Consider the following 11,447-nt stretch of genomic DNA (forward strand, 5'->3'; position numbering starts at 1 on the left):
TCGCAGGAAATGTAGTTTTGATCCTGCGATACATTCGCAGAAGAACTTCATTTTCCACGATTGAATGCAATTCCAACCTTACTGATAAGTCTGCATGCGGCCACGGATCAAGATGCATTGAATTGCTGGAAATGTATTCTTAACCTGTCACCGCATGCCCACTTACCGGCTACATTGAATTCTGCATATGCAGTGTAGATTATTGCTTAAATTGGATTTTATACGATTTACACAGTTTGCCTGCAATTCGAACTTTACTGAAGTCATATAAAATGTTATAGCGTCAACTGATTCAACGTATGCAAGTTTTAATGTAGTGCCGTGGGTTCTTTATCATTTACCTGAACAGGCTGATGGTGGAACCTCAATTTAATATCAGTACCTCTAACAATGCAGCAGCGCACTTGAGTATCAGCCTGAACTATGTGAGATTAAAGTCCCAATGAGGGGCTTGAACCCAAAACCTTTTGACTTAGAAATGAGACTGTCACCAAGTGAGCCACAGTCGCTATGCTGGAGGAGGGGGTTGAAAACAGATGCCAAATAATAAACTGACTTCTCTTTAAAATTATAATAGCTATTTTGTTCACAAGTTACAGTGCAGTGATTCTCATCGGATGTTTGAGCACATAAGCCAGCGTGTAACAGGGATAAGATCCATCTTGATTGATTGACCCGAGTTATTTATGTGGAAAAGGGGAATCAAAGTAGTGTTCTCCCCAACTTCAATGTCCTGACTGTCTGTCTCTTCCTCCCCCCACCCCAAACCCACACATCAGCTCCTGTCTGAAACCATGAAGAGAAGGATGGGAGCAAATAATCTGTTGACAGTGAATGGTTGTCAGTTCTCCAGAGAATCAGTGAATACTGATTTTATTGATGCCGTGTTAGCTGTGTGGACCTTGGATCATTTACAGTGGAGCTGGAGCCAGAGGGGAGAGACAAGTGGAGATCCAGGGGGAAGAAGGCATGACCTGGTGCGGAGGGGAGGGTGACCCGGGGAGGGGAGCAATGCCAGTGGGGTAGCAAACTGATGGCTGTTGCCTGGCTGACAAATGACAGACATGTGACTAGGCATTTTGGGGTGGGGGAAGTTTGGGGGTCAGACGTCTCCATTGTCAAGGTAGCTCCTGGTTAAGGCGTCTCGTGAGGGGAGAGCGGAGGAGAGTCTCTGCACTCTAACGTGTGATAATCACCGAAGGATCAGTGGATCCTGCAGATAACCTGAGCTAACCTTGGTCAGCCTGATGGATCAGATTGGGGTTCGCTGCCCCTGAAGCTGGCCCCAATCCAGCTTTCCATGCAAGTGGGGAATGGGATCGTTTTCCGAGCAGAGGTCCAGAGGCCTGGCACGCCCCGGCACCTGGAGGATTAGTTATTTAGAAATTGTTTTGTGGATACAGTAAGTTGGAGGCCTCCATGACGGACTCAATGATCTAAGACAGGGAGGTCCAACCAGCGGCCGATGGGCCGCATCCGGCCCCCAAACGATTCCCAACTTCATCAGCTGATGAGCAAATACAAGTGCCACTCAGGCCCTGAGCCAATCAGGAGATGGTCACCAGGGCCTCAGGCTCTGCCCAGCAATGGGACTGACCCATCAGGATAAAATATTGCTTACGTGGCCCACCGACATTTCTAAAACCTGACATCCGACCCTCAGCAGCCAAAAGGTTGGACCAACCTCAGCTCCTCCAGAGTATCAGTGAACCCTGGCACTATAATCGAGCACCACACCCCCACCCCATAATGCAAGGGTTTGGGGCCATAAACTGAAATCTCACATTATAACATGGCCGCTAAAAAAAATTAGTTTCCGGGTTGTCAGGTCACCCCTTCCGTCACTTCCTGTGCAGCACTTTGTGCACAAAACGCAGAACATCAGCACTTTAGCCCACGTGCACACAACATGCAGAAGACCATCTGTACACTGTGTATTCCGCTAGTACACCACTTGTCCACTGCACACCCGCACTGTAAACAGACCTACGCTGGACAGAAGCACATTACGGTGGGGTCGTGGGGGTCGATGAGGGAGTAACTGGCTGATCACCATCCTACAAAGAAAATTGGCCACTCACCCCATGGCTGTTTGTGACACTGCTGTGTGCAACTGCCTGCTCCATTTTGCCCACAAAACACAAGGTCAATTCACTTTACAGTATATTCTGTGAAGCGCTTTGAAACGTCTCAAAGATGTGATAAGGCGCTATATCAAATGCAAGGATTATTATTATTACTACAAGTCCTCCTACAGTGGTTTCATCTGCTTCAATTCCGGCAATAACTATTCCTAATGCCACTGCTTTTCCCATCCCTCCTCTTGTGCTCTCCGGGCATAGGCAACAGAAACTGTGAGAGAAACAGATCACTCGAGAGCTCACAGACACTCTGCTCCCCTGAGTTCCCAGCACCTGTAGCTCAAGGTTGCTAACGCACGGTGAAAGGATTCTCCACTTGTCAGACTCTTCCCCCATACGTACCCACACACACACATACATACACACACATGCATATGTCCACATTTCATTTAATAAACACTCAAATACCCACAGAGTGAGTAGGAGTCCCACTCAGTGACTTTAGGAAAGGAAACACTGGAAAGTCTGGTGCGAGTGGGTTAGAAAGGTTTAAAATTCACTGTCTCTGTTTCACTCAGAGTGAAGGGCATGTAAGGGGCACTCAGAGATGACAGTGCTAATAACTGAGCCAGCCTGACACAAGAAAGCAAGAGAAAAACATAGAGGGCGAGAGACAAGGAGAGAGAAATAGGTAGCAAGAGAGAAAAAGACTATAAGAGCGAAACATAGAGAGAGGGAGGGAGGGAGGGAGAGAGAGAAAACGATGGAAGAGAGAAAAAGGCATAAGAGATAGAAAAAGATAGAAAGAGAGCGAAACATAGATAGAGTGAGAGAGAGAGAAAGAGAGGATATACTGAGACGACCATATACCAGCATAAATGTGCAGACAGGTCATGTCTCATGAGGTAGTTACAATCAGCTCACAAATGTCTCTCGCATCGACCAGTTGAGGGTGAGTGCCTGTTGGAGTAGCTAACCCAAAAGCTTTTATGCTGAAGTTCAGGAGAGTACAATATAGCGGAGCGCTCGGGGCAGCTGCCTGGAACTGAGATATCACTGATGTCCCGGCCACAAATTACCTGGTTGTCCCCTTCCACCTCCCCACAGTCTTGCTGTATCAGCCAGGTCTCTCCCAGACCACTTGCGATCAGCTCATCGACTACAGTCGCGGGAAAAGCATTTACAACTAAAATTGTTACAAAGGAATTTTTTTTCAAAATGTCTAATATAAACAATCTAATAACTAACTCATATTTTTTGACTAAGAGGAAAAATCCACTATATTAGTGCTTTTTTTTGCTGGAAAATGCATTTGTACTAATAATCCTTACATTTAGTTTAGCACATTTTTAATGTTGGGACTTCGCAAAGAGCTTCACGGGATATACTGTAAAGTGTAGTGATTGCGTATTTTGTAGTAAACGCAACAGCCCAATTGTGCATAGCAATGTCCCACAAACAGCCCTGAGGTGAATTTTATTTGGGGGATGTGTAGGCCAGGACACTGGGAGAAACTCCCTTCTCTTTTCGAGTAATGCCATGGGATCTTTAACATCCACCTGAACAGGCAAACTGGGCCGAAGTTTAATATCTCATCCGCAGGACGGCACCTCTAATAGTGCAACACCCCCAGCACTGCATTGAAGCGTCCGCCTAAATTGTAAGATAAAAAGCCCCGATGTGTAAAGATGTACACTTTACAACCTTCTGACTCGAAGGTGGGAGTGCTACCACCTGAGCCAGGCTGACACCTAAAAGATAAGATTGGGATCAGCTGTAAAATCCACAATGGCAGATAGTCTCTCAACATCAACTGATTCAACTCGCAAGTGATGAATGGAATATTCACTTTGACAAGATATTGGCAGAGACGGATGGCACCACACCCCTACCAGCATGGCTCAGCATCTCCGGGAGAAAGCGAAAACATGTTTAATAGAGGTGTTCAAAATGATGAGGGGTTTTGATACAGTAGATAGGGAGAAACTGTTTCGTCTGGCGGGTGGGTCAGTAACCAGAGGACAGATTTCTGCAAAAGATGCAGAGGGGAGACGACGAGGAGAGTTTTTTTTACTCAGAGTTGTTGAGGTCTGGAATGCACTGCCTCAAAGGGTGGTGGAAGCAGATTCGATAATAGTCAACGTTAACAAGACCGAAGGCAGATGGATGCACACTTCACCTTACTAAGCCTTGGTGTCTTGTTTGACCCTCAATTGTCCTTTCTACCCCACATACGTGCCATGACCCGCTCTGCCTTCCCCCACCTCCACAACATCACCCGGCTCCAACACTGTCTCACACCGCAGGCCACCAAAACCCTCATACATGCTTTCATAACATCCAGGCTCGACTATGCGAACTCCCTGCTTGTCGGCCTCCCCAACTCCTCCCTCCTTAGGCTGCAGATCATCCAGAATTATACAGCCCGTGTCCTGTCCCGCACCAGACTCCGTGACCCTATCATCCCCATCCTCGCCCGACTCCACTGACTTCCCATCACGCAGAGGATACCGTTCAAAATCGTGGTCCTCACTTTCAAAGCCCTCCATGGTCTTGCTCGCCCTTACCTCTACGACCTCCTAACCTCCTACCAACCTGCCAGTTCTCTCTTCAAGACCTATCTGAAGACCCTCCTCTTTGACCTTGCCTTCGGTCGTCCTCCTTTCCCCCCCCGCCCTCAACCCTCCCCAATCCTGACCCCCAGTTCGGGTCTGAAACACTGATTGTCCAGCACCTTGGGATGTCCTTCTGATGTGAAAGGCGCTATGTAATTTTGTTGTTGTTTGTTGTTAGCTTTCAAAGGGGAACTGGATACATACAATACAGTACAAATTATATTTGTATAGCGCCTTTCACATTGGGCTGGTCATTGATTTTGGACCCGAGCTGAGAGTCGGGATTGGGAGGGTGGAGGGTAGGGATGGTAGGAGGGTGGTTGATGGCTCAGTTGAAGAGGAGGGTTTTGAGACGTACCTTGAAGGAGGCAAAGGAGGGAGTGAGATAAAGGAAATGTGGGGTGGAATTCCATAGGGTGGGGGCAGAAAGGCTGAAAGTCTGGATGCCGATGGTGGGATGGGCCGAGCCGGGGACGTCGATCAGGCCAGAGCCTGCTGAGTGGAGAGAGCGGACAGGTTCATTTGGGATCAGCTGGTTACAGAGGTAGGGCGGGGCAAGGCTGTGGAGGTACTTAAAAAGGTTAAATTTATAGGGGTATGGGGTAAGAGTGGGACTAATTGGATAGCTCTTTCAAATAGTCGGCACGGGCACAATGGGCTTAATGGTCTCCTTCTGTGCTGTAGGATTTTATGATTCTATGTTGAGGGAGGAGAGGGAATAGGAGAAGAAAAATCGGAATACATACTAACTCCTAAGCTTTTTCAAGTACATTTCTGCCCATTGCAACTAAACATTCATCACTGTCTCTGCAGAAGTGTAGTAGATGTTCGGATCGCTGAACTGCATGGAAAGTAAAGACAGAGGGAGTATTTGAGTGGGCTCAGGGTGAAGGGAGCCTTGATGCACATGGGTTGTACCTCTCTGTGCAGGGGTAACCAAACACCGAGCCACTGCCACTAATCTCATCCTACCATGAAGACAAAGTCATTAACAAAGGAAGGTAATTCATATCGCTCAATAAAGCATCAATCTGATTATATTCATACTGCGCGCACATAACCTCGGGCTACATTCCTGGGACCAAATAAAGCGATTCCAGCACCCATGAGCAGGTTTGGAAAATGCAGTTTCCACTGCAACCACAATTACATTGGTCTCAGTTCACCTCCAGAGAGAGAGAGAGAGAGAGAAAGACAGTCCAGACTGGTTTTACAAATCAGATGAAGCAAATCGTTTAAGATTGTTAGCAGCTCTCCTCATCTCTGAGAAGCACCGACCCACACAAAGTGGGATGTTTTTTAAAAGCACTGCAGCACCACACGTCAAACTTATGTTCATTTCTTCCTTTTGATCTTTCTTCCTTTGTGGCCTCACCCACAGGAGGTGAAAAATGCGATGTTTCGTAGCAAATTTCGTATGAAATTTCAGACGATTACATTGATTCATTTATAACATTACATTTTCCACACACACACATTTATATAAACATAAGTCACACACATACATATACACGTATATTCACACACACACATATACACACATAATCACACACACAAACATAACAGTCACACACACATATGAACACACAGACAATCACACACACCTTCTCATTTTCCCTAGTCATTTTTCTCCTTCCTTCCCTACCTTTCCTCTTTTATATTCTACTGCTTATATGGAAACAGAGAATGTATCTGTTTGATCACCGTAGAAGAGCAGCACTCCTACCTCCAGGGCTATGGCCTGGGATCTTACCTAACCTGTCTGACCTTTAGGGGCAGGATGGACACCACATATTTCAGTGTGTAGGTGAATGGGGCTAATTCTACCAGAATGCAAAGAAGCAATTTGCTGCTTATCATCTCACTTCAGACATGGCTGGATGCTGAAAGTGCTTGAAACGTAAATTACAGCATGAAATTCACAGGAACACTTTTGAATTCAAATTGCAGTTGCTTGTGGATTAAGCTTTTCCCCCAAACGTGAAATAACCAACTGTAAAAATGGCTTCAATTTACCTAGAACTGCATCATCACAACACTTTCAGTAACATTTTCTGAAGCTCTTTGAGGCATTTTGTCACTATGATGAAGCGCTCAAATGCAAGTATATTATTATTATTAATGTTATCAATAATAGTCTCTTAAATTATTAACATCTTAGATTCAGGCTTCATTTTGGAAGCAGGTTTTCCATAGTTCTTCACAAAGAATCAGCTTAAGTTTAAGGATTTTCCACCATTTATGCCAAATCTTAAGACAAAAGTTGTCTTACAGGCTAAGACTGCTCGGAATTTGGGGCCTTAGTTCCTTCATCCTGTTGAAGAGTACAGAATCGTAGAACTTTACAGCACAGAAGAAGGAGGCCATTCAGCCCATCATGCCTATGTCGCTTCTTGGACAGAACTATTTACACTTTACAACCCATTACACTTCTCTTTCCAAACATTGCCATGGGATCCTTAACACCTTCCTGAACCGGACAGCGAGACCTTCTTTTAATGTCTCATCCAAAAGACAATTTACCTAGTAAAAATGCAACGTACCTCCAGCACTGTGCTGGAGTGTCAACCGAGACTTTTCACCCTGTTCAGGTTCCGCCACTGTTAAGCACTTTTATCCAATTATTTCTCCAATATTTTTCCTAAAATCTTTTACAGATTCTGCTTCAACCATCACTATCAGTAGGGCATTCCACATCCTGATGGTCCTGTGAACCCAAGGTACCCAAGAATGCTTTCCTTCAAGCTGGCACCTACAGATCGCCACCACCACACAATAAGCCGATAAAGGTAACAACTACAGAGCCAATTAGGTTTCAAACACTCCCTTCCAGCGCTTTGAGATGTCCTCTCAATGTGAAGGCGCTGTATCAAATGCAAGGATTAAATTGTTACTATTATTTGTGCAACTATTACAAAAACAAATGTTTACTGCAGTAGTTTTACAAGGAGTGGGGTCCTGTAGCTCAGTGGTTAGAGCACTCACTTTGCAAGTGAGAGACCTGGGTTCAATTCCAGGCCGGGCTAAACCTTGGGCAAGTTTCCTTACTCCACACACCTAATAATAATCCCTCCAAAAACCAAAAACAATAATAAAAATTGGTCATTTTCAATTTACGACTGTTTGTGGGACATTGCTGTGTGCAATTGGCTGCCACGTTCGCCCACAAATATACAGTCAATTCACTTTACAGTGTGTTCTGTGAAGCGCTTTGGGACATCCTCCTGACGTGAAAAGCGCTATATCAAATGCAAGGATTATTATTATTATTATTAAGGTGTTGACATAACACGTAACATAATAATATTAATAATAGTTGAATATATTATAAAGTGAATTGACTGTATATTTTGTGGGTGAAACACAGAAGCCAATTGGTTACAGCAGTGTTCCACAAAGAGTGATGGAATAAGTGACCAATCTTTTTTGAGGGATTATGACTCCTGGAAAGTGATCCACCAATCGACTAACAACCGGGTTCCTACTTACTGCTAGGTTAACAGAGGGGTGTGGAGTAAGGAAACTTGCCTAAGGTTTCGCCCTTGTGTGTGGGAAAGTGAAATATTTTAAGTGTGCTACAGGAAGGAGCACTCGGTGTGTTTCTTTAAGAATGATCTCAACAAATTGCACCAATCGAGCCAGAAACACAAATGGAGTGCAGTTCTGGCCGGGCTCCACTGGCTCCCCATCACCGAATAGATCAACTTCAAGATCTTCACACTTGTGTTCAAATACCTTCACTCTCTGGCACCTCCCTACCTCTCCGACCTCCTCAATCCCCAATCCACCACCTGGTGCCTCCGCTCGACTGGCACCGACCTCCTGCTCGTCCCTCGCACCCTCCTCCCAACCATCGGAGGTCGCGCTTTCAGCCACTACGCCCCCAAACTCTGGAACACTCTCCCTCAATCCCTTGGCCTTGACCCCCCTCCCCTTTTTCAAGTCCCACCTAAAATCCTTTCTCTTTGCCTATGCTTATGGCCACACACCCACCCCCCCAGCTCGGAGTCAGGTTCCGCCACTGTGAAGCACTCTGAAACGCTACCCTGGATGGAGGGCGCGATATAAGTGCAAGTTGTTGTTGTTGTAATGCCCCAAGTATGTAAATGTTGAAGATGTATTTCACCCTAATGCTTTGCACTTGAGTGACTCGTGACCACCATAAGGCCTTAACGCCAGATTTCATTGTCCGTAAACCCAACACCATTCTCAACAGTATCCAAACCAGACTGAGTCCTCCCGAAGTGAAAGGTGCTATATAAATGCAATTTGTTGTTGTTGAGAGTTCCAGGCATTAAACGGAAAAGAAACCAAATGCTGAAGATCCCAAATAATAGCAGCAAACACTGGAAGTGCACACACCAGATCCAACTGGCTTGCAGAATCTGACCCGAAACATTAGCCTGTACTTTCTACATCAGATGCTGATCTGCACCTAAAGACTGGGCCACCCCACCGTTTCCAGCCGAGGCCAGAGCCACTCAGCCCCAACCCTCTGGATCTCCCCTGCAATTTCTGCCCTGTCCAGCACAGTCTCTGTGAAGCGCTTTGAGAAGTTACCCTACATGAATGCACTGCATAAACAAAAGTTGTTATTGCTGTATGTTTCCAGGGTTTGCTAATTTTATTGCCAGTTTTAATGTGCTTATGTCAGCCTTCGCCCACAAAATAGAGTCTATCCACTTTACACTATATCCTGTGCACTTTGTGAAGTCTCGACGATACGATATAATAATAATAATCCTTGCATTTAATATAACACCTTATCACATCTTCGAGACATCTCAAAGTGCTTCACAGAATATAATGTAAAGTGAATTGACTGTATATTTTGTGGGCAATATAGGCTGTATAGGCTCAAATACAAGGATTATTATTATTATTATTATTATTATTATTATTATAGCTTGGCTCAGTTGGTATTGCTTTCGCCTCTGAGTGATGAGATCAATTTGAAACTCCAATGCAGTACTAAGGGTGTGCTGCGATCCGACAATCGACTAACAACCGGGATCCTACTTTCCGCTTGGTAAATAGAGATGGGTGAAGTAAGGAAACTTGCCTAATGTTTCGCCCAGCCCGGGAATTAAACCCTGGTCGTGTCGCAAGTGAGGAGAGTGCGTTAACCACTACGCTACAGGATTCCACGATCCTCCATTATAGAATCGATATCACATCCAAGGACTATTAGATAGCACTGTGTAGAGGTTGTAAATGCAAGTATCTGGTTCTTCTGCAAAAAAGTTTAATTGATTGAATGGTCTACATTGCCACTGGATTCTTCTAACGGAAAGGAAACTACAGCACTTGCATATTTATAATGCGTTATCACATTGAAATGACTGAACGACTGCTATCAGGTAGTGACTGATCTTGTAGCTAAACACAGCAGTCAGTTTACATACACACATTGAACACTGCACAAGCCTGGCTAGCACCACCCTGTGGAGTAACTAACTGCAGCCCATTTGTTTACTGTATTATCACAATAAAATTATGAATGAAATTGCATTTTCATGATCCCTTATAACAGCCGAAACATCTCAAACAGTCACATATAATCACTGTTTTTTCTTTTTTGCAGGCCAAAGTTAGAATGAGTTTTGAAATGTTGTGGGTTTTCACGTGATTCGCGTAAAAAAGTTCCCGTAACGTAGTGGTTAGAGAGCTTGCCTCGCAAGCGAGAGAACCCGGTTTTATTCCCGGGCAGGGCGAAACCTTAGGCACATTTCCTTACTTCACACACCTCTGTTTACCTAGCAATCAAATAGGAACCCAGTTGTTAGTCGATTGGAAGATTGCTTTCCAGGAGTAATAAAACCTCCCCAAAAAAATGTGGTCACTCAAACCACGACTGTTTGTGGGACACTCCTGTGCCCAATTGGCAGCCGTGTTTCACCCACAAAATACACAGTCAATCCAATTTGCAGTGCATTCTGTGAAGCGCTTTCAGACGTCTTAATGACGTGATAAGGCAATGTATCAAATGCAAGGATTATTATTTATTATTATCACACCATCCAAACGTCTCAAAACACATCGCAGAATCTACTGTAAAGTGTAGTGACTGTGTATTTTGCAGGCGAATGTGGTAGCCCATTTCAGCCCAGCAATGTCCTTCAAACAGCCATGAAGTGAGTGAGCAAAATATAAAACATACATTCACTGCACTGCACAGTAAATCCTGTGAAGTGCTTTGAAGATGTCCTCCTGATGTGAAAGGCACTCTACCAAATGTATTTTTTATTATTATAATTATTATATCACTGCTGAGTGCAAGAGCTGCTAATACACTGGCTCCATTAGCTGATGCTGTACCTTTTTGCTGCTGTTACTACAGGAAACCTATATGTATGATGGTAAAATGAATGAAATTCTGCAAGGTTATTTGGCATGGTTGATTAACAGAATGTAATGAATCCAATATTCTACATGTGGTGAATTACTAATCTCGCTCATTGGAAGGAGAGGTGGAGATTCACACATGTAGAGGGGAGCTGGGACAATAAGTTATCCTCATTTCTCTCTCATGCACCTTCCAGAGACAGACAGACCCTTCACTGGCAGTGCCAGAGGCCGCAGAGTAAATTGTCCACCTGATGTTTTAGCTCAAAAAGGCCTGGGACTTAGAAACCTAAATAAATAGGGGAAAAAAATGTAATTAAATTAAAATTAAATTAAATATATCGCCACCTTTTCAACGCTCCAAGACCCATGAAGGAAGCTATATAAATATGAGTTGTTGTCGTTG

The sequence above is a fragment of the Callorhinchus milii genome, unplaced genomic scaffold (assembly GCF_018977255.1).
Source record: "Callorhinchus milii isolate IMCB2004 unplaced genomic scaffold, IMCB_Cmil_1.0 Scaffold1, whole genome shotgun sequence".
NCBI lineage: Eukaryota > Metazoa > Chordata > Chondrichthyes > Chimaeriformes > Callorhinchidae > Callorhinchus > Callorhinchus milii.